We start from the raw sequence: 22,078 nt of genomic DNA, 5'->3' as shown, positions 1-22,078 counted from the left end.
TTACAGCAATGGAAGGAGAGACAGAGAGAGAAAGAGATACAGAGAGACAGAGATTCCAAGTTCTGTCAGGGTTATTACAGTTCCATCTTCCTTGCGTTTCTTTTCCAGCCACATGTGCTTTCCATTTTGACATAGTTACTAACACAATATTTAATTCATTCTGCTTTTATTTTATTTACTATCCACCAGACTTATCTTTCCATGTACCTCCATAATAGTCACAATTTTCGTTTTGATGGCTGCCATGTTCCTAAATTGCTTCCAACTTCACTAATTATCCATAAGAACTAGTGTAATAAATAAACATCTATACATATATAGCTATTATGTGCTTTTGTAGTTCTGAATTACAAATGTACCTAAGGTAGAGTAAGAAACGTACCTGAAGAGTGACCAGCTTTACAAGACTGTGGTAAAAATAAGGTCAAAACACTAATCAAAGCCCTCCTCCTAAGATTAGCAGTAATCTAACCCCTGGAGATCTGTTCTCCCACTGCTCTGCATTGCCCAAGATCCTGGGGATTCATTCAAATTCTTCACTGAGAGAAAACTAGGTACTTACCACCATCTGGCGGACACTTCGTGACACTGCTTCAGTTAGTCCTGTACCGTGGCCCCGACGACCCCATGCACCTCATGGGCAACATGCACGGCTCTTATACTGGGAACACTCCTTGCCCACCTGTGAAGGGGGCCCGGTGGGCATTAGCATTCCTCTACTAACAGAAGAACACAGAGAAGCTCTGAGAAGTGGTTCCCTGACCAAGGCGTCACAACCAGTAAGGGACAAAGGCAAATGTTTCATCCCCTAAAACAAACCGTTGTCCATTTCATCACATGAACTCATCATGCCAAGCAAAATCTGAAAATATTGGTGGGGGGGCACTATTCACCTGATTTTTTAACTGTGAGGGACACACTGTACCATATATATAGGTCTGCTTCTGTATCATAACTTTTAAAATATCTTGTGAAAACAGAAAACATACCATATGTGAAATGATGCTCTAAAACACCCTTACACATTATTGGGCTCAAATAATTTTAGTCAGTTGAAATTAACAGTGTTATTCTTTTCCTTTTCATTGAATATATTGGGGTGACACTGGTTAACAAAATTATACAGGTCTCAGGCGCACGGTTCTACAGCACATCATCTGTACACTGTATTGTGTGTTCACCACCCCAAGTCAAGTCTCCTTCCATCACCAGGTACCCTCTTTGCCTTCCTCCACCTCCCTAGACCTTCTCCCCCTTGGAAATCACACTGTTGTTGGTGTCCATGAGGTTTTTTCCTCTCTCCTATTTGCTCAGTCCCTCTACCCAGCCACCCAACCACCCCCAGACAGCTGTCATCCTGCTCTCCATCTATGAGTCTGTCTCTATTTTGCTTGTTAGTTCAGTTTGTTCATTACATTCCACATAAGAGTGAAATCGTATGGTAATACTTAGAGATTAACATAAAAAACAACGTGAAAGAATCGAGTTGGAAATGCAGTCTCCAAACAACACATTATGGAACTTCAGATGTGTAGTTACACTCATTTCCATGTGATGATATGTCACTGCAGCCTATGGCTGTGAGATGAATTCACTTCCTATTTGCTTTTGAAAGTGTTTCTCCAGCAATAACTCTGTATAGCTGTGCCCTCTGCTGGATGGAAATGGGTACCACTTTGTGGAGCTGTGCAGAGATGTGGTGTGTTATAATTCCATCTATTTAGGCAGAAATTTTCATTACTTGAAGTCTGAGTAATATTTCATAAATTAGTTGGCTCCATCCCACGCCATTCCTCACTCATCTTTATAAGTTACCGGTAAAGAATCTCATCTACTGAAGATTCAAAATACTGTTAACGATTAGGTCAGTACTGTTTATCTGCTGATACTGACTTGTTACTTCCAAAAAAAGTACTCATGAATTAATATAATAACATAAATACAGATTAATCTTTTTGGAGTCTCCCGTGGTTCAAGAAAATGCATCATGAAGCCTCTCATTAGAGTATTTAAGTTTGCAAATATCCAAAGAACCACAAGTATCATCCCATTTAATTTCATTGGGCCATTAAGCAAGTGTTCATTCCCAGGTGGTATGCTATGTTTCAAAGACACAGAACCAAATAAGGCATAGCCCCAGTTCTCAGGAGTTTTACCATGGAACAGAAGATGCTGAGAAGGAAATGGACAATTGTGGAGTAACACACGTCATGAACACTGGGCATAGCTCAGATGCCCCTTCATTGAAGGACTTGCTTCAGCCTCAGAAAGCCACCTCACCCAACACCATGCCCCCTTCCCGGGGCTCCTGTCCAGTGACTGCTGCCTATGAGAGAACAAAGGCCCTGACATCTCAGTCTAACTTGGACAACTGAGAAAGGCCATTTTAGCTCCTGAGATGCCTGCGGGTTCCACAGAGGCTGTTGTTAGGCCACATCCAAGTTCAACTCTTCTCTCTAGCCCAGTGCTTCTCAACTGGGGGTGATTTTGCAGCCCCCCTCCCCCAGCCGCATACTTGGCAATGTGGAAACAGTTCTGGTTGTCACAACTTGGGGAAGGAGAGTGGTGTGTGGGTGCTACTGACATCCAGAGGGTAGAGGACAGGGATGCTGCTAAACGTCCACAATTAGCAGCCCCACCGTAAAGCATTACCCATCTAGGTCAATATGCCAGCAGTTGAGAAATCCTGTCTACCCAGTCCTGCTTCTTTCATTTCCCTTTCATAGGTGTTGGCCCCGAGGTCATTCCTTAATAAACATCCTGCACACTAAATTCCGTTGTTGAGTCAGCGTTTGGAGGAACGGTTACAAAAGGATCTATAACAAGAACCCATTTTGGTTTTATATGTGTGTATATAAGCAAGAGAGTGGCATGTATGTGTTGAAATGTATTAGTATAACACAAACCTGGAAGGACATACTCTAAAGATGAAGAGCCGGTATTTTACAGTAATGGGACTGTGTCTTGTTTCCTTTTGTGCTTAAGTGCCTGGTTTCTGAGATTTGTGTATTTCTTCTTGTGATCTGTTCTGTGCAGAGAGCACATGTTACTTTTGCAACTTGGGGAGGGAAAGTGGGGTAATTGCAAAGAAAGAGGGCATGGCCAATAGTATCAAACATTGCAGAGAGGCCAAATAATGCCAGATAATAGCTAGGAAGAAGCCAGCAGAGAGCCTCGGGGAGGTGGCTGTAGAAGGCGAGGGAATCAAAGTAGGTCGTTTTCTACAGCAGTAGGACCACAAAGAGAAGTTGAAGAATAGAAGAGTAAGGTGCAGGAGATGAAAAGTCGACCAAACCGATTGCCAAGATCAGAGCCTGGACGAGATTGATGCAGACGCAAAAGGGGCTGGGGAGAAGACAGGTGCTGATGTAAGACAGAGGTGTGTAATTGGGCAAGGTGCGTGTGAGGGCGTGGGTTTGGATGCCAAGAACACAAGAATGGATTGACCCAGGCAGAAGCCAAGAGCCCTCTTCTTCTAAAACAAGACGCACGGTCATTACGGAGTTCAGATGGCAACACATTTTGAAGTGATAAATTCTGCAACTGGTCATCTTCAATTTTTCAGTAGGAGGTGAGGTCGTCCACTGAAAGAGCGTCTGGGTGGCGGGACAGGAGTTTGCCAGGAAGGTGAAACGGAAGGGAAACGAGGGACCCAAAGCCCTGCTTGAGAGGGCATGCTCCTAGGAAACTTACCTTCCCTTTACCCAGTTTCAAAGTAAAATCTCAGGAGTGTTAGCACTACCGACATCACCGAGGCCAGGGAAAGGGCTCCCAACCAGCGCTTCTCTACAACACTCAGGTGGCAGAGGGCTCCCGGAGGGCTCTAAAAGGCCCACCTGGCAGGATCAGCCACACCTGTACATCTCCACGGGGCTTTTGGGCACTCAGTATCACAGTCTGGGATTATTCTGTGCTACTTCCTGCTTTAGGGAACGGTGTCTGAAGATTTCCTTGCCTTGCCGTGGGGTTTCAAGAAGCTGTACAACCTCTCGCCGGGTCTTCTGGCATATCTCAATCTGATCTCCAGCTTCTGGGACTTCTCCGGAGTATAAAAAAGAGGGCATGTCATGCTGCAGCTGGAGCCTCGTTTTCTCCTAGCTCTCCCGGACACACCTGTCCACCCCCAGGACACGCTGATATGAGATCATTGTTAGCATATGGTCTTAATAGAGCGTGGAATTTTTAGGTGATTTGTTAAAAGAAATGGTTCTCAACTGGGAGTAATTTTGCCTCCATGCCATGGGGAGATTCGGACATTTTGCTGAACATCCTACAATGCACAGGGCAGCTTCCACAACGAAGAATGATCTGTCCCCAAATGTCAATAGTGCTGAGGGTGAGAAACCCTGCTTTAAAGAGTTCCTCATCTGCAAGGACCTTTTTTTTTTAAAAATCCTCACCCCAGGATATGTTTTTAGTGATGAGAGAGTGAGACGGAGAAGGAGAGGGAGAGGGAGAGAAGGAGAGAGATTGATTGGTTGCCTCCTGTATGCACCCCGACCAGGAATCAAATCTGCAACCTATTGGCGCAGGGGAGACACTCCATCAACTGGGCCACCCAGCCAGGGCTGCAAGGACCTTTTTAAAGTCTTCCTAAAACCCATATAAGGGTTATTTTTAATTTGAAATTAGTGTCTAAAATAAATCAAAGAAAATGCCAGATGAGAGTGACGAATGGTAGGATTTATAAATGTCCACAAGATGGCACTGAAACACAGACGAAAATTCAATCTTCTCCAGCCTCCATTTCAGAATGCAGTTTCTCACTCACCCTGGTCAGCTTTCTAGGGTAACAAAAGCCCATCCTTTTTCTAAAGGGATTGTCACTTTTTTGTGCCTAGTGTTCCCTACCACCAGTATTTTCATGCAAGTGAATTAAAATGATTAATGACTAAAACTTAGCCTGGAACATAAAAAGAACAGGACCACCTACTCGATCAGCTACAGAATTTGTGGGAGAATCTGCTAGCTTCTTGCCTTCTTTTTAGCTTAACATTTAGCTGGGCACCTGACTAGCAGACATTTCCAAGACTCCAGTACCCTTAGGATGGTCAAGTGACAAAGCTCTGGCCACAAGTGGGATTTAAGCAGAAGTGTTGTTGGAGACTTCTGGGTAATACCCTTAAAGAAGTGGTTCTCAACGGGGGGGGGGGTGAATTTGCCCCTAGGGGACATTTGGCCATGCCTGGGACATCTTTAATGGTCACAACTGGAGGATGCTAGTAACCTGTAGTGGGTAGAGCCCAGGGATGCTGCTAAATATCCTACAATGCACAGGACAGCCCCCCAAACACAGAATTACCCAGCTTCCAATGTAAATTGTGCCCAGGTGGGCAAACGCTACCTCAGAGGAACAGGGCATGCCACGGCTTCCCATACTTCTCTTCCCACTGGCTGTGACGGTACAGTGGTGCACCATCTTGGTCCATGTGGGCCAAGGCAACAAATCAGGGAGCATGAAGCTACAAGATAGGTGGCATCTGAGTCCCTGGGCCAGTGAATCTACCTTACCACTCTGAACACCTTCCACCCAGAGACAGAATATATACACACACACTCATGGCACTATAGTCCACATACTCGTAGTACTCCAGTAACTGCTCTACCTCAAACATATCTACTCTAGACCTGTCTGTTCTGCCTTACCCAGGAGGCCCTTGGCATTTTCTCCCTCCTACTTACCCCTATTTTTCTCATGGTCCTTCTCCCCTGATGTGGCCTCTTCCCTAAGGCAGATATTTCAACAGCCCCCAACTGATTTATCAGCCTCACTCCATACCTGACCTTTCCCAGAAGATACTACACTCCTAACCACTCCCCATACACCCCCACCTCCACCCCCATTCTATCCATAGATATTTCATTTTACCCCACATTCATTTCTTAAACAGAGCAAAACTACTAAAAAATGTCAGTATCATGAAAGAGCAATAAAAAAATCTGGGGAACTGTTCTAGATTGCAGGAGACTAAAAGATGGCAAAACGAAATATATGGATTGTGGATAGGGTAGAAACGAGTGGCAGTAGAGGCCATTATGGGATAGTTAAGGAAAATTGAATATGAATTGCATGTGGAAGAATGTCCTTGTTCCTAGGAGATGCATACTGAAGTATTTAAGATTGAATATCATGGTGTCTGCAACCAACTTCCGAATGGTTCAGCAAAATAAGGATTATTTTATATAATAACTACATATTCATAAGTTTAGTCAGTTGGGTGCTAGATAGATTTTAGATAAAGCAAGATGGCAAAACATTAATAATGGGTAAAACTGGATAAAGGGTCTATGAGTACTCATTGTACTGATTTTCCTTTGGGTTTTATTTTTTCCCAAAATATAAAGGGCTAATAGAACATCACTTGAAGAATGTTTTTCATAATACACGTGCTTCTGCTGTAGTCCAAAACCAAGGAATCAAGACTTTTCCTGGGTGGGACTTGGGAATCTGCATTTTAAAAGTCCTAGCGCCCCAAGTAAGAAACACGCCTGTGAAACTGCATCTCAGACCCGCCTCTGCCTCCTCTGGTCCTGGATTTCCTTCAGAACTTAAACCTTGACACTAGTTATTTTTGACAATGTTGAAAGCAGGTGCAGCTAGGGATTGGGGGTGGTGAGAAGAGCAGTGAACTGAGGATATGTTCGGGAGCACTCCAGTATTTTAAGATGGGCAGACAAGGAGAATTCCATGAGACATCAACAAGGAAGGGCCAGGGAAGTAAGATGGTAGAAATGCCAGGAGTGCACGTATATACTTCAAAAGAGGATAGAGATAGATGACAAGGCATTCTAGGTGCGCCTGCTCTAGAAGTTGCATCAGGATGAGGAAAACTAAGTTGTTACATCAGTTCAGAAATGGGTCATTTGATGCCAGAGTAGATTTTCTTGGCCAGCCCTCTCTTCCTTCCAGTTGCCAGTATGTGCCGTGGGACTGGCTGACAGAGCCACCTGATATCTCAGACGGGAGAAATTTCTTTTCCAAAAAAAGCAAGGTCTCTGGGAGAGAGATGCTATCAAGCCCCAGAGAGAAAGTTTAGCAGTTAAGGGGGGTTTCCTTTGCTTCTTCCTCCTGCTGAATTCTGGGACGGGATTTATAGTTCTTGGGAGGCAGTGTACAAAACCACCTCAGAGTCACAGAAAATACTCCTGTTTGACATTTGAGAGTGAAGCGGTTGGGGATCATGGAGCCTGGAATCTACGGCTCCTAGAATTGGGTGGTAGTGAGAGTGTTAAATACAAGCTGTGAGACTTGACGAAGGGAAGTAAAAACCTACCACTCCTTCACCAATTGACTCCATCACAGCTGGGGTTTTACAGCCCCAGTCATAAGGGGCACCCTTTCTCGCTCTTACTTGCCCCGCTAAGACGTGTGTGGACCCAGGTATGGATAAATCCTCTTCACTTTCAGTGGAGCTCAGTGAGGCATTTTTAAAAATGTAAAGTGAAAGGAAGGATACAAACAGAAGTTAACAAAGGAAGTGAAGAACAGTTGGTCAGGACAACGGTCCATTTGATCCATTATTCCCATAGTAGACGGAGCAACTGCTCCAGAACACAAATCTCACCCTGAAAATGCCAGGCTCAGACCTTTTAAGTGGTTTTCCATTGACCTCAGAAAAGAGTCCAAAATTGTAAATGACACACAAGGCCTTTCTGATACTAGCTGACGTTTGGCTTTGTCACCCATCACTTCTCTTCACCCACTCTACACTCCAGTTACCACTTTTGTATCTGTATGGCCACTGAAATCAAGCACAGTAGTTAAGAGTACAGACTCCAGAATCAGGCTACCAGGCCTTAATCTCAGACGTGAGCAAGACTCTGATCCTCTCTGCCTTCATTTCTTCAGTGACAAAACGAGGCTACCAACAGAGGTGCTTAAAGGATCAGATAAGAGGCCTGCCACAAAGTCAGCACACAATACATGTTAGCTGTTCCTCAACAAACAATGATTGGCTGACTGCCTGTCACGTCCATTTATCCCATGCTACTTCTCACCTAGAGGAAAGGCAGACATGTAAACAGGACATTATCATACGTTGTGATCAAAGTGAGGATAGAGCTGTGTGAGCCAGAGGGAACAACTCGTGGGTTTCCTCCCTCGCACCCTTCCCTCAGCTACATTCATCAAAGGTGTTACTTCAAATTCAACTTTTAGCCAGGCCCTGAGGCTTGAGAAAAGTAAATAATTTCCAATTTAATGCTGGCATTAGAACTTTAGGCACTGGCATAGTCCTACTGCCTGTTAAAATATCAAAATACTTTCATATTGCTTAGCAAATGCCCTGAGCACCTGAAGTGTTCTGGCTCTCGGGAGCACTGACTGGACACCATCAGCGTCCACCCTCGTTCCCCCTATGGCACATGTGTGGCAGCTTGTCCGACACTGTTCTTTTGCTCTCATACCCCACCCCGATGGTAGCAACTCTAGGCACTGTGAGCAAATGGGAATTACCAGTTTGTTCAAGCCAGCATTCATTTGGATATCACCTTGGCTTGCACTTGGGGATACCGCCTGCTCTATGAGTCCTAGGAGCTGTCTCTGTTTGCTTGTTGAGACGCCTGTTGTCTTAGGATAGCTTTTGGCCTTCTTTTGGGCCATGGCCTATGCCTGCAATACTCTTTGGAAACCTGTGCCTATCCACCAGCCTGGCTTCCTTCTAGCCATCTATCTACCCCACGTGAGAGGTTTCTGTTGCCTCCTAAAGGCACCCAATCCATTCTGTCGGTATTACCAGCTCTACGTACGCTAGGACTTATCATGACATGTGGCATTAGGAACATGTCCTGGTATCTATGAAAGAATACAAAGTGAGAGATTTGGAACCAGAGCTATCTGTCCTTGAATCCCAGCTCTACCATTTCTTAACTCTCTGAACTTGAGCAGGGTATTCAGCGTCTCTGGGCCTCAGTTGCCTCACCTGCAAAATCAGATAATACTAATATGTACTTCATAGGGCTTTGGGGAAAATTAAAAGACATAGTAGTGAAAAGCACTTAGAAGAATGCCTGGTACATAGGAAAAGCTCAGTAAATGTTATTATTGCTATTGTTACTATTCTTATTATTTTATATCGAAGCTTTAATGGGCACATTGAGCATATTTTCAAATAGTTTTACCTTGCTTGCCTTTTCGAGTGGCTCAACACCTCCACAAATGTAGGTACGAAAGACATTGATTAGCATGCCAATTTCCAAGGGGAAGAAACTGATGCTCAGCTATATTAAGGGATTAAGTGACATTAAGTGGCAGTGGTGAATGACACATTTTTGACTCCCTATTTTCTGTCATTTTCCCCACCTGGGAACACTGAAATAGGTGGATCATTATTTATTCAATAAAAATTTATTAAATGGCTACTATGTACCAGATATTGCGCTAAGCACCGAGGATACAGTAGTGAGCAAGACTGACATTCTAGTGGGAATAAACAGTCAATAACCAAACAAATAAGAATATAAATGACATATCAATTGGTATGATGAAAATAAAACAGGGTGATGTTTAAAGAATAACTGTGAGAGTTCGGTGAAGGAAGGAAGGCTTTTCTGAGGAGGAGACTTTCATGACAAGAAGACAAGCTGGAACCCTTTTCTTTTCTTTTTTTTCCTTTTTTTTTTTTTTTTTTTCTGTATGGTTGCCTCTCACTCGCGCCCGCAACTGGGGACCTGATGTGCAACCTGGTAATGTTCCCTGACTGGGAATCGAACCAGCGACACTTGATTCTCAGGCCGATGCTCAATCCACTGAGCCACAGCAGCCAGGGCTTGGAACCCTTTTCACATTTGATATGTGACTGGGATCTGGGAGGGAAGTTCTCACAGAAAGGAACTTCCTGCTCTGGGCCTCCACAGACAAGTGGAAGAAGCAGGAGGGAGGGCTGCAAGTTAAGGGTGGCTCAGGGCCTAAAGTCAGAATTAGAGACTTTCTGGAGAAGCACAAAAGCAAAGAAACTCGTGAATAGTGCAAGGCATTTTCCTTACAAGTATTTATTAAGTCTATATTTTTCAATTAACTTTACTGAGATATAATTTAGATAGAATAATGTTCAGATAGAATAATGTTTACTAATTTCAAGTGTATAGTTTGCTGAGCCTTGAGAAATGTACACATAAACCTGCACTAACCACCCCCCTCTGTTATTATCAAGGTGCATAGATGACATTTCCATAACCCTAAAACATTCCCTTGTGAATCTTTGCAGTCAATTATTGTGAGGTATTTTGTATAATGTCCCTCGATTTGAGTTTACTGAATCATTTTCATGATTACGCCGGAGTCATGCTTTTTTTTTTTTTTTTTTTTTTTTTTTTTTGCAAAAATGCCGTAGAGGTAATGTGCCCTTCTCTTGACATCATGTCTGGAGGTAGGTGGTGTCAATGTCTTTACTGGCAATGTTAACCTTGATCACCTAATTAAAATGTGACTGATGGGGTTTATCTATTGTAGTTACTCCTTTTCCCTTTGTAATTAATAAATATTTTGTGGGAGGAGTGATATCCCATAAAGATTTACACTGGCATTGTATGAGACCTATGTGTTGAATTAGAGAATATTGTTTTGTTTTATTTAGTTATAGTAGAAGCATAGTCTGTTTCTGTATTTATCAGCTTTCCTCTATTTTCCTCGTTCATGTTTTATGGCTTTGTTTTTTAATAAACACGGGTTCTGAATGAATAGGAAAACAGTGTGAGAAGAATGGAAAGAAACATAGAGAAGCAAACTTGGATTTGAATACCAACTCTCCCACTTACTGATCACATGACCTTGCAAAAGTCTTTTAAACCTAAGCCTCTAGTTTCTCATCGGTAAAAATGGCTAATAACAAACCACGTCACAAGGTTTTAGGAAGAATTATAGCACTTAGTAGTGTCTGGCACTCAGTAAGTGCTCCGTAAATGCCATTTCTTGCCTTCCTTAATATGCCAGTGTTTAATATTGTCATTGTCTTTCTCTGACTGGGTGGCTCTAGGATATAGAAACACAATCAATTTTTAGATGTTTTTCATGTTCTGACAGCACAAAGACTTTAGTGCAGGGGTAGTGCTCAACCTTTTACATGTTTCTGAGTCGCTGGGGAGAAAGAATCTGGAACTGTTTTAGTTGATGGCAAATTCTTACACCTCACTAGTATTTTCTATCTTATACTTCTGCAAAGTTCACTTATTACTTCTGGTATTAGGGGACGTGATTTTCATGGATGTACAAATATATATCATTTGCAAAAGTAGCATTTTTATTTGTCTTTTTTCCGTATTAGAACTATTTTAAAGCAGAATTTTGAAAGGTCGATTTTGTGTTGTCCCTGTTTTCAAGCAGAATTAATGCAATATGAGCTTTGTTGGGAAGATGTACTCCTATGTTCAGCAAGAGAGGAAACACTACAGACATCCTTCTCCTTCTCCCTGATATTTGTAAGGTTTCAGTGAAACTTTGATTTCTCTGCTTTTTCCTTGCTCCAAGTTTTATTTCCCCTTTCCTAAACTTGTTTGATTTGTTCCCTACGTTCTTTAAGCAGGAGCCAATGCATTGGCTTCTTTTGTACTGATACACGTTTTTAGGACAAGACGTTCTCTAAGTACTGCCTTGGCAATATAATGCCTACCCATTTTTGCTTTTGCCTCAAGTTCCATTATGGTTTGGCATGGCACTGTTACTGTATCTTCTGTATCACAATCAAGGAATTTTTTGCATTAATTTTTTATTGAATTTGTTGGGGTGACATTGGTTAATAAAATTACAATCTATAGGTTTCAGGCGTACAGTTCTATAATAAGCCTTCTGTATATTGTATTGTGTGTTCACCACCCCTAGTCATATCTCCTTCTGTTAGGGATAAAGAAGCAAGCCAGTGACTCTCAAACCAGCAGGAGAAAATTAACAGATGAATCATGGAAAAGGGGCGAGGGAACGACATTCTGCAGCTCCTCACACATATCTCTGGGCTCAAAAGGAGAAAGACTGTTGTCACCAAACACAGAGAAATGGGAAGATGTAGCTAGATAACTTGGCAAGTACAGTAAGTTGGACATAGACCTATAACTAGATTACCCTTAGTTAATCACACCCTGAGTTAAGTAGTTAATCACATTAGAATAGATTGTGAACCCGGATTAACCAGTAGTGGAGAAACCGGGGAGAAGGAGAGGGGAGGAGAGCTCATCACGTTAGTATAAAACCAGTTTACTTTGTCTACTTTGCGCGCACATGCTCCTGGCTGGTGGTGCGCCCAGCTCCGCAGACTCACGAATAAATGCCTCGCTTTGCTGCTCAAGTCCTGTGTACCAGTGATTTATTGTGAGCGTTTCTCACCCTTCCATCACCATTTTTCTCCCCTTTATCCTCTGCCTCCCCCAATTCCTTTTCCCTTTGGTAATCACCATACTGTTGTCTATGTCTATGAGGTGGGTTTTTTTTTTCCTTTTTCTTTTTTGGCTTAATTTCTTCACCTTTTCCACACAGCCTCTCAACCTCCCTCCCTTGTGACAGTTGTCAGTCTGTTCTCTACCTGTTTTGTTTGTTTATTTTGTTCATTAGATTCCACATATGAGTGAAATCATATGGTACTTGTCTTTCTCTGACTGCTATTAATTTTGACTTAAAAAAACATTACACAGTATGGAATTTCCTCAAAAAACTAAAAATGGAACTGCCTTTTTACACATTGATTCCACCGCTGGGATTATACCCTAAGAACCCTGAAACACCAATTCAAAAGAACCTATGTACCTCAATGTTCATAGCAGTGTTATTTACATTAGCTAAGGGCTGGAAACAGCCTAAGTGCCCATCAATAAGTGAGTGGATCAAAAACTGTGATGCATTTACACAGTGCAATACTACACAGCAGAACGAAAGAAGGAACTCTCGCCCTTCACAAGAGCATGAGTGGGCCTGGGGAATATTATGCTTAATGAAATCAGCTAGCGGTGAAAGGCAAATACTATACGATCTCACCTAATACAGGAACCTAATGAACAAAACAAACAGACAAATGAGCAAAATAGAGCCAGTGATATATAAACAAAGAGCAGACTGACAGCGACCAAAGGGGAAGGGGAAGGGGAAGGGGAGTAATGGGGGAAAGAAAGGGAAGGGTCGAGTCAAGGAGCAAGTATAAAGGACCCATGGTCATGAGCAAAAGGTAAGAACTGACTATGAATGTGGGAGTGGGGGTGGGCGGGGCAGGGGAGAGGAATGGGAAAAGGATTAGGACAACTGTAGTTGAACAACAATAAAATTAAAAATTAAAAAACTGAAAGCATATTAAAATAAAAATAGTACATTGAAATATTATTTATCTTGATTACTGAGTTTTCTGGTACCCCCTTAAAATGTGACCCTGAAGCAAGTGCTTCTAACACTTCACCTCAACACAGCCCTAGACCTGCAGTAACCTTCTAGATGAGTTATGCTCACAACTTCCTTTTACAATGGATGCCTGATGCTCAGATAGACTAAAACTGTCAGAGATAGCAAACCAATTAATTACACCACCTATCAGGAGATAATCGTGATTTTCCCCTCCTTCTTCTCCTGTCTTCCCTTTTTACACGTTGGGTTCGCGGCTCAGCAGAAATCTTTGCCCATTTCCAACTGTTGGCACTGAGGAAGGCCGCATTGCTAATATGGTGCCGGGGAGCACTTCTCAATTTATAGAGGTGAAAGGCCAGGGTCCCACCCTCCAGGGATAAACCTCAAGACTGCAGAGCTGTTCCAGACACTTGCCAGGGCCCTTTGAGGCCCAAAGCATTCTTTTCTCTCTTGGAGTTTGTCAATTAGTTCTGGCAAAAATCAAGTTTCCTCACCGTGATCTTACCTCATCTACACAGGTTTCCCTGAGAAAATATGGAAAAGAAACTCTTATAATCCTGAAATATCAGAAGTAAAAAAGCCCTCAAGGAGAATCTTACCCCAATGCCTCCCACTTAACAGCACATATAACTTCCTGTGCTGTATCTCCACAGTCCCAGGAATCCCTAAGGCTGCCTCATAATAAAAATCAGGAGCAAGTCAAGAGCCAAGTTAATCAAGGAAGTAAACTACTATGGGCCCCAATTATGCTCAGGGAGATCTGAGTCATCAGAAATGCAGCCCTGGCCCTGTAACTTGTTTATTAAGGATTTTCCTAAGGACAGAGACAAGGATCTGTAGTGGCTCAACTCCAAAGCTCTTCATGGGGTGGGATGGGACTGCAAAAGATTTGACTAGCTTTCATTTGAGTTGCGGAGCTTTAAAGGTTCTGCTTTAAAGGGGCCTGCCTTTCCTTCTGACAGGTCCAGGCACTGTGAAGAAGCTGGTAAAGTTTGCCTCCATGCCTCTTATCCCCCACCCCTCACCCCGTAAAGTGTCTCTCTAGGTTATATTGTCAGAGAATTTTGTTTTTATTTTAAAATATATCAAGAACACTTGCAAATGTGTTAGGATGGGCTTTGAGACATACAACTTCCTTCACATAGCCACATTTATAAGATTCACCTTGTGCAAAGCATCACATCCATTCCTCCAGCTTAAACAGTGAGGGTAATTTCTGGCTACATTTTACACGTGAAGAAACAGGCTTACAGTCTAGGTGACTCTGTAAGGCCACGTAGCTAGTAAGAGGCAAAAGCTTTGACTTTTGAATTCAGAAGGATGTCACATCTTGTGCTTGTTCTACAAAGCCACTCGCACCTCAAAGGTGCTAAGGTATGCCACAGCAAACTAGCTAGTAGAGGACCACAGGGTCGAAACCACTATCTTGATCTCATCTGATCTGCAATGAATTCTAGCATTATAATTGACTTCTGAGAAGCATACAACAAATCTAGGAACTTAGTGCTAGTCTCAATGGAATTCGCATAGCATGGCTATGAGGAATTTACCATTCTGTAGTTTATTCTCAGAAAAATTTCCTTTCAGACTGGTAGAAGACAAGGAAATCTCATCAATTGAAGGAAATGACTTATAAGGAAACTTTATTCACACAGGGGGGAGGATCAGAACACATTGTAGTTCAGTCAGTAAATACTAAATAGCCATGGCTAAATAGTAAGTACTAAATAGCCACATGCAGTTGATATGGAGTGTGTGTGTGTGTGTGTGTGTGTGTGGGCGTGCGCGAGCGCGCGCGTGCATGTGGCAAGTGGTCACAATGTCCTTGAGTAATATACCTATCAATTTTTTTTTTGTCTAAGCTAGCTGTCCTGTCATGATGACTGTAGTCAAGAACCCTGCCTCAACACCCATGTATTTCTCCAGCTTATCCTTACATAAAAGAGTGCCTTAGTATGCAGGTGCCACACTATCTCACAGTTCTTGTTGGCCTTGTGCTACTTCTGTTTAATTTCTTATATATATGAGTCCCTGTTGTCCAGGCAGTATGGATAATTTGTTACTGTCTTGCCTGCCGCCACGAGAATAAAGTTGGTGTGAATTCCTTCTGCAATGCCCCACTGTCATTTTGCAGTCTCACCGAATCCAAAGTTAACCTGCCTGGAGCTGAGCTCCTGCGGCACTTGGTACAGTCAGCAGGACTTGCCACAAACGAAAGCTATGGAGCAGGGGTCAGCCACGGGGCACGGCCACTCAGGGTGGGCTATCGGGTTGGTCTGCATGGATATGTGGTTCATGGTGGTGACCGTGTTGGAGGCTTCAGGGCCCCTGCAAGATTGGGAGAGGGTAGAAGTGACTCCTGAGGTGAGAGAAGAGGCTCTGCTGAAGATAGGGGGCTCTCTAGGGAAGAAAAGTGCCTGGGTAGGGGCTGGTGCTGTAGGCTGGCTATTTCTCTGTTCTGCATAAAGCATTCAGGGAGTTGCTTGAATTGGAAGCCCAGGTCCGAGAGTTGAAAGAGGACCTGTCTCAGGAGCAGGAATTGAGGGCTGCCTGGGAGAAAACATGGGAGCTATTAGAGGTGGAAGTGGCCACCCTGAGGGCCTGGATCAGGACTGGTTTTGTGACAGGATCAGAGGTACAGGTCATAGACTCCTCGGAGGATGAGGATGAGGAGGAGGATGTTGGGGAGGGCTAGACCTCACCCATTTCAGCCATGCCTGGGGTGGCGGTGTTGGTAATGCAGAAGATTAAGACTAAGTATCCTTGAATGACTGAGGGTCAAGCCAGCCCCCTCTGCCAGTCACAGAGCACTCCACAGTGCACCCGTACTTGCAAGCAGAGCTGGTGGATTTGGGGAGCTGCTTCTGGCAAAAGGCGTCAGAATCTTTGGCGGCTTGGTTGCTAAGATTATGGGATGTAGGGGCGGGTGGCATTTTACTTCCTGGCCAGGGAATGGATAAGCTTGTATCCATCCCCACGCACCCAGTGCTGAGGCAGCAGCTGCAGAATGCACACGAGACTCCAGGCAATCATTCCCTGTTAGATTGGATCAAGGCAGCTGATTGCATTACGTGGCCGAACCCAGGAGATCTTCCATCTACGTCCAGCAGGTGGCAGTTGTATACTGGGTTACAGCAGCTATTAGGAGAACTGGGACTGAAGGATGCTATTTATACTGTAATTTGAAAACTCATGGCCTGGATGAAGAAGTGTTCACAGCGAGAATAAGGGATTTGGTCCTACAAACTGCACTGTAGTAGTTATTCAGACCCAACAGAAACTACCCTGGGGAGGGGAGTAAAGGTGTGGTATACAAAACCAGGGAGGGACCTGATACCTGCTATTGTATTATCTCAAGATATCTCTTTAGCATGCAGCCTACCGGACGAGCAAGATCTACCCTTGTTAGTACCACTAAAACCTATTTTTAAAATCACCCTAGGGTCAGTCTGTAGCAATGTGTACATGGACTGGTCATACACCCTTTGCTGAGGTGGCAAATGCCTTGGCATGCAGTGTCAGCACAGAGTCGCCAAGCAGAATTGTCACCGGCTTACCATGGAGAGCGTGGATCCTTTGTTCCTGTCTCACCTGCTGCCACAAGAATAAACTTGGGACTTCTGGCCAAAATGGAGACATAGGTAGACACGCTGCATCTCCTTCCACAACTGAAAAGGAATACAACTACCTCAAAACTGGAGACACCCAGAAGTTCCAGAAAATCGAGCTGCATGGAATTTCAGCAAACACAGATTTAAAGAAGAAAAACACATCCAGAGAGGCAGGAGGGATGGAGCCGGGGCAGAGAGGAAGCAGTGAGGTGGGAGTGGCAGCTGTGGCATCGGCAGTGGCAGACCAGTGGAAAACGCAGTCACACCTTTAAAAAAAGTAGGGAGGAACACCTGGGCAGAGCTCTCAGCACCAGACCAGACAGTGCAGCTCACAGTTCCAGCACCAGGGAAAATAAAGCCCCATTGCTCATGACTGAAAGCCAGGGGGGGTTGGGGCAGGGGTAGAAGCTGCTGTTCTCTCAGCAGAGTTCCTTTGTTTAGAGGCCCTCATAGTCCTAGAATGCCACAAACCCACCCATTCTGGGAACCACAGCCAGAGAAATAGCTAGAGACAGCCAGTTCCACACAGGAAGTGGGAGAAGTGCCTGGAAAAGGGGCGAGGGTTGAGCAAGCAGCTTTGTTCCCTCTCAGACTCCTCTCCCTCATACGGCACCACAATGTGGCAAAATGGGTCGCCCCATACTAATGAAGACCTAAGGCTCTGCCCCTCACAATGTAGCAGTTGTGACAGCTCTACTAACACAGAGGCAAACACAGAAGCCTCTCAAGTTAATGAGACAGAGAAGTATGGCCCAAAAGAGAGAACGGATCAAGGTTCCAGTGGAAGAACTAAGCGATGAGGAGATAGGCAACCTAACAGACCGAGAGTTCAAACCACTGGTGATAAAGATGCTCACAGATGTGACAGATATGCTGGAGTGTGGCAAATGCAGAAGGGAATAAGTGAAGGCTAAGTTAAGTGAAACCAAGGACAATCCACACAAAACCAATAGTAAAGGGAAGGAAGTCTGGGTTCAAATCAATGACTTGGGACATAAGGAAGAAATAAACAGTCAACCATTGTAGAAGGAGGAAACAAGAATTGAAAAAAAAGAATGAGGACAGGCTTAGGAACCTCTGGGACAACTTGAAACGTGCCGTCATCTGAATCATAGGAGTGCCAGAAAGAGAAGAGGAAGAGCAAGAAATTGAACCTTATGTAAAAATAAATAAATAAATAAATAAATAATGCCAACTTTGGCAAAGGAAAGAGACATACAGGTCCAGGAAGCACAGAGGCCCAAACAAACTAGACCCAAAGAGGACCACACCAAGACACATCACGATTAAAATGCCCAAGGCCAAAGATAGAGAATCTTCAAAGCAGCAAGAGAAAAGCAGAGTTACCTACAAAGGGGTGCCTGTAAGACTATCAGCTGATTTCTCAAAAGAAACTTTGCAGGCAAGAAGGGACTGGTAAGAAGTATTCAAAGTGATGAAAAACAAGGATTTACAACCAAGATTACTCTATCCAGGAAAGCTAATCAATGACTTGCACTCCTCTGGTTTTATTTTGCATTTGTCCTTCCCCTTCAATTCAGTTTTCATGGTGTAGAATTCAAGACTTTGGTTTTGACTTTGGTTCTCGTATTTGAGACTGTGGGAGCTGGCCTTCAAGGATGCGTACAACAGAGGCAGTGATTTAGACTCCTTCTCTCCAAGCAGAACAGTAGCCAGGCGCTTCAGCATGGACTCCATTATATGTGTAGCATTTTGTTTTCCATGGTTGAACAGACTCTTCTTGACAGCTGAGATAAAGTCGCAGTCAGTCAACAGGGCTGCAGTGATATTATGCAGGTTCTTCAAGCAGGAATCAATCAAATCAGAGACAACTTCCTGGGCGTGTTTTAACAATACCCTCTTCAGGACCACACAAGCGGGAATTGGCTTCCCAGGAGTATGCACTTTCAAGGTCTTCAAAACGGAGACCATCAGGTCAGATGCCACCTGATTTGCATAAACCGTGAGTCCTTTACTGATAGAGTGTGAAAAATCTTTGCTCTCTTGTTGGCACATCTCTTTGTCTACCCCCTTGTTCTTGTTGGATAATTGACTATACATAAACTTTTTCCTGCCACCTTCCCTGCCCTCTTCTCCAGTGCCCCGCCTTTCCACATAGGATATTTCCTCAGCATCATGGGCCATGTCAGAAACGATCTTGCTCACAGAGCTGCGGGGAGTGTTTTTCCCTTTGTCCCCAGAGGGTGGATAGATTGAATGACGAAAGCATTTGCTTCCATTTTCCAACTTCTTGATTTCATTACAAGGCATCTCCATTACCAGATTAGATAGCCGGATGATGGTGAAGGAAAGGTCATCCATGGGACATTCTCCCTCAGGAGAGATTACTGCCCTGTTAGTGCTAGAAGATTTTGCTGGAGAGGTGGAAGGACTCTGATTTTTGTTGGTATTCTTGGCTGCAGTCATGTCTACATGTGGGCTTTGAGGTCTATTGGCCATGTAATCGATATTCAGTTTATCATCATAGATGCTGTAGCAGTTTGCAGAGGGTAATTTGTGATGTTCATCTTCATCTCCTATTTTATGTTTGCAGCTAGAGGCTGAGGGACTTAGTGCATGTTCGAAACCCAAGGCATACTTCTGGATATCATTTAGAAGCCAATTTACAACAGTTATAGGATCAGAGGGAGCTTGTGTGAAAAGGCATATAGATCCGTCCATCTAAAAAAAAGAAAAAAAAGAACACCTAAGAGTTTGGGGAGGCTACTTTCCCCCCTTATTTTATTTAGAAGACATATCTTTCTAAACTGCATACATTAGGGGTTTAGCCTTTAGGATTTGCATGGAAACATAATACATAATTATATCCCTTTGAGCACAAGTGGTAGCGTGTCAATTTCACATGAGCACGTGTGCTTATCTCAACATGTGTCAAAAATGTATCAATGTGTCTGTCATGTGTGTGTGTGTGTGAATAACAGTATAGCAATTCATAAGTGGGGACATCTCAGTAGATGTGAGAATGTTCAGTCTGTGTTGTTAGCGTGTGTGTCCGTGTGCACATGTCAGTGCACATGTATGCCTGCCTGTGTGTAAGCCTGTGTAACAATGTGTTGACATCAATACCGATTTTATATGTTTCCTGTACGGGCCAACGTGTGCATGATAGCGTGTACATTTTGTACACTGTGTGAATGTAAAAATGAATGTGTATGTCAGTGTGTCTGAATATGTAAATGACAAGTGTCGATTTGAGTGATCTGCATGTTTGTTTATAATACAAATCTAATAGAATGTATCATGGAGCTATACCTATATGTGTATTAATCCTGTCTGCAGCGCGGCCTCCTGAGACTCAACGGTTTGGCTGAACTAAGTGGCTGGGTTGGTGAAGAATGGGGTGGTCTGTGGGCTTCACTTTAAAACTGGTTTCTCTGTTCTATCCTAATGGGTTGGACCGAAAGGGCCCAGAGGTCTAAGAGTGGGGAAAGCTAAACTGTTTCCCTCAGCCCAAACTAAGTAGAATGGGCAAAAGGGTTTTGGACAGGTGAGATGCGCCTGGCACACCTTCCTCCAAAGAAGCCCGTTTCTTTTCCCTAATGTGGAACATTGAAAAATTAATCCCTGCCTTTTGTCATCTAGTGGTTATGGATTGAAGATGTCTTTAAACCCTTTTGCCAAATCTGTTGCCCCCAGAATACAACAAGGATGCCAGCCTGTTAAACCAAGCACGCCGTTGTCTGGGGACAGCCAACTGACCTGGAGTCTGCACGATCCTTCCCCATGTGGGAAGGCAACCCTCCCCTCCACACCCCCACTCTTATTAGGGATGTCTGTACCCAAGGGTAGGTAGGACGAACGACAACCATGTCCAGCTTGAAGCAGCTAGAGGAGCTTGAGACCTTCGCCCTTTGTCCTTTATAAGATTATAAAGGGTCTTAATGTCTGAGAGGGAGGGATTGTTATTTCCTATTGTTAAAATAATTAATTAATCATTTATTTATTTGAAAAAAAGAATAAAAAAAGAATAAATTCACATGTTAACATATATAGTCGTCAGCAGCCGTCCGTCTCGAGAGATGATGGTGTAGCTTCTTAAGAGTCTATCTGCACTGCCGAGAATGGCTGTGCAGTCCGACTTGGGAGTGACACGGTATCTGTCTCCTACCGTGTTGAATGGACATCTTGCGATGACGCTGGAGTGTCCTCTCCAGTGAAGCTGAAGCTACAGAGCCTGGGCAGGGTGATATGGAGGGTCTGCTGTTGCCCATGCAGCAGACCCCCCCTCTCTTCGCAGCTGAAGGATCCAAGGGAAACATGGAGTCAATACAGCTTGGTTTCAGGTGCGCCGCAGGAGTTGCCGGTGTTGACTACAACGTCAAACCGCCTTAGGGACTCCGGCTCCGGATTTTCTGTCGGGGTTTACTCCCTTAGCCTTTCCCCTGAAGAGGTATGCCGCAAGGCAGCGGAGGTTTTTTGGAGTCAGAGTTTTCCTTCTCTGATGTGCCCTGACTGGAAGATCGAACCAGCGACACTTAGCTCACAGGCCGACGCTCAATCCACTGAGCCAAACCAGCCAGGGTATAACATATATAGTAATTAATAGATAATAGATAATACATCAATAAATGTTTATGTTCAATGTGGATAGGTGCTAAAATAATGACAGTGTATGTCAATAAATTGGGTATCAGTTTATGTTATATTTATATGCTACGTGAATGATTGAGAATGTGTGTCAGTGTTGCACACACCCTGGGTATTTGAGTACTTGTGTGAATACGTGAGTGGGGATGTCATTGTATTTGTGTCAAGGTATGCATCAGTGCATTCAAATGTTGTTAGTGTCACTTTGCTTAAGTTTGTATGTGTGCGTATCAACATGAGGTATATTTACAGAGTGGGGCGAAAAGTAGGTTTGCAGTTGTATGTATGGAAAATAATAAGTAATAATTCAAGAATAAACCGTTTCACATACTCATAACTGTAAACCTACTTTTGCACCACCCTGTGTAAGAGTGCATGCCTATCACCTGAATTTGTACAGTCACTGTGTTTTGATCGAGGCTCATGTGTGTATGTTTATGTGTAGTGTGCATGTTTATGCATAGTGTGCATGGATGCATATATAGATGTTGATGTGCCACATGTGGGTATGTCAATGCAGCTGACTCTATACCTTTGTGTAGGT

This window comes from Furipterus horrens, unplaced genomic scaffold (assembly GCF_987537825.1).
Source record: "Furipterus horrens unplaced genomic scaffold, mFurHor1.1.pri manual_scaffold_20, whole genome shotgun sequence".
Taxonomy (NCBI): Eukaryota; Metazoa; Chordata; class Mammalia; order Chiroptera; family Furipteridae; genus Furipterus; species Furipterus horrens.
This window is presented reverse-complemented; position numbering follows the sequence as displayed.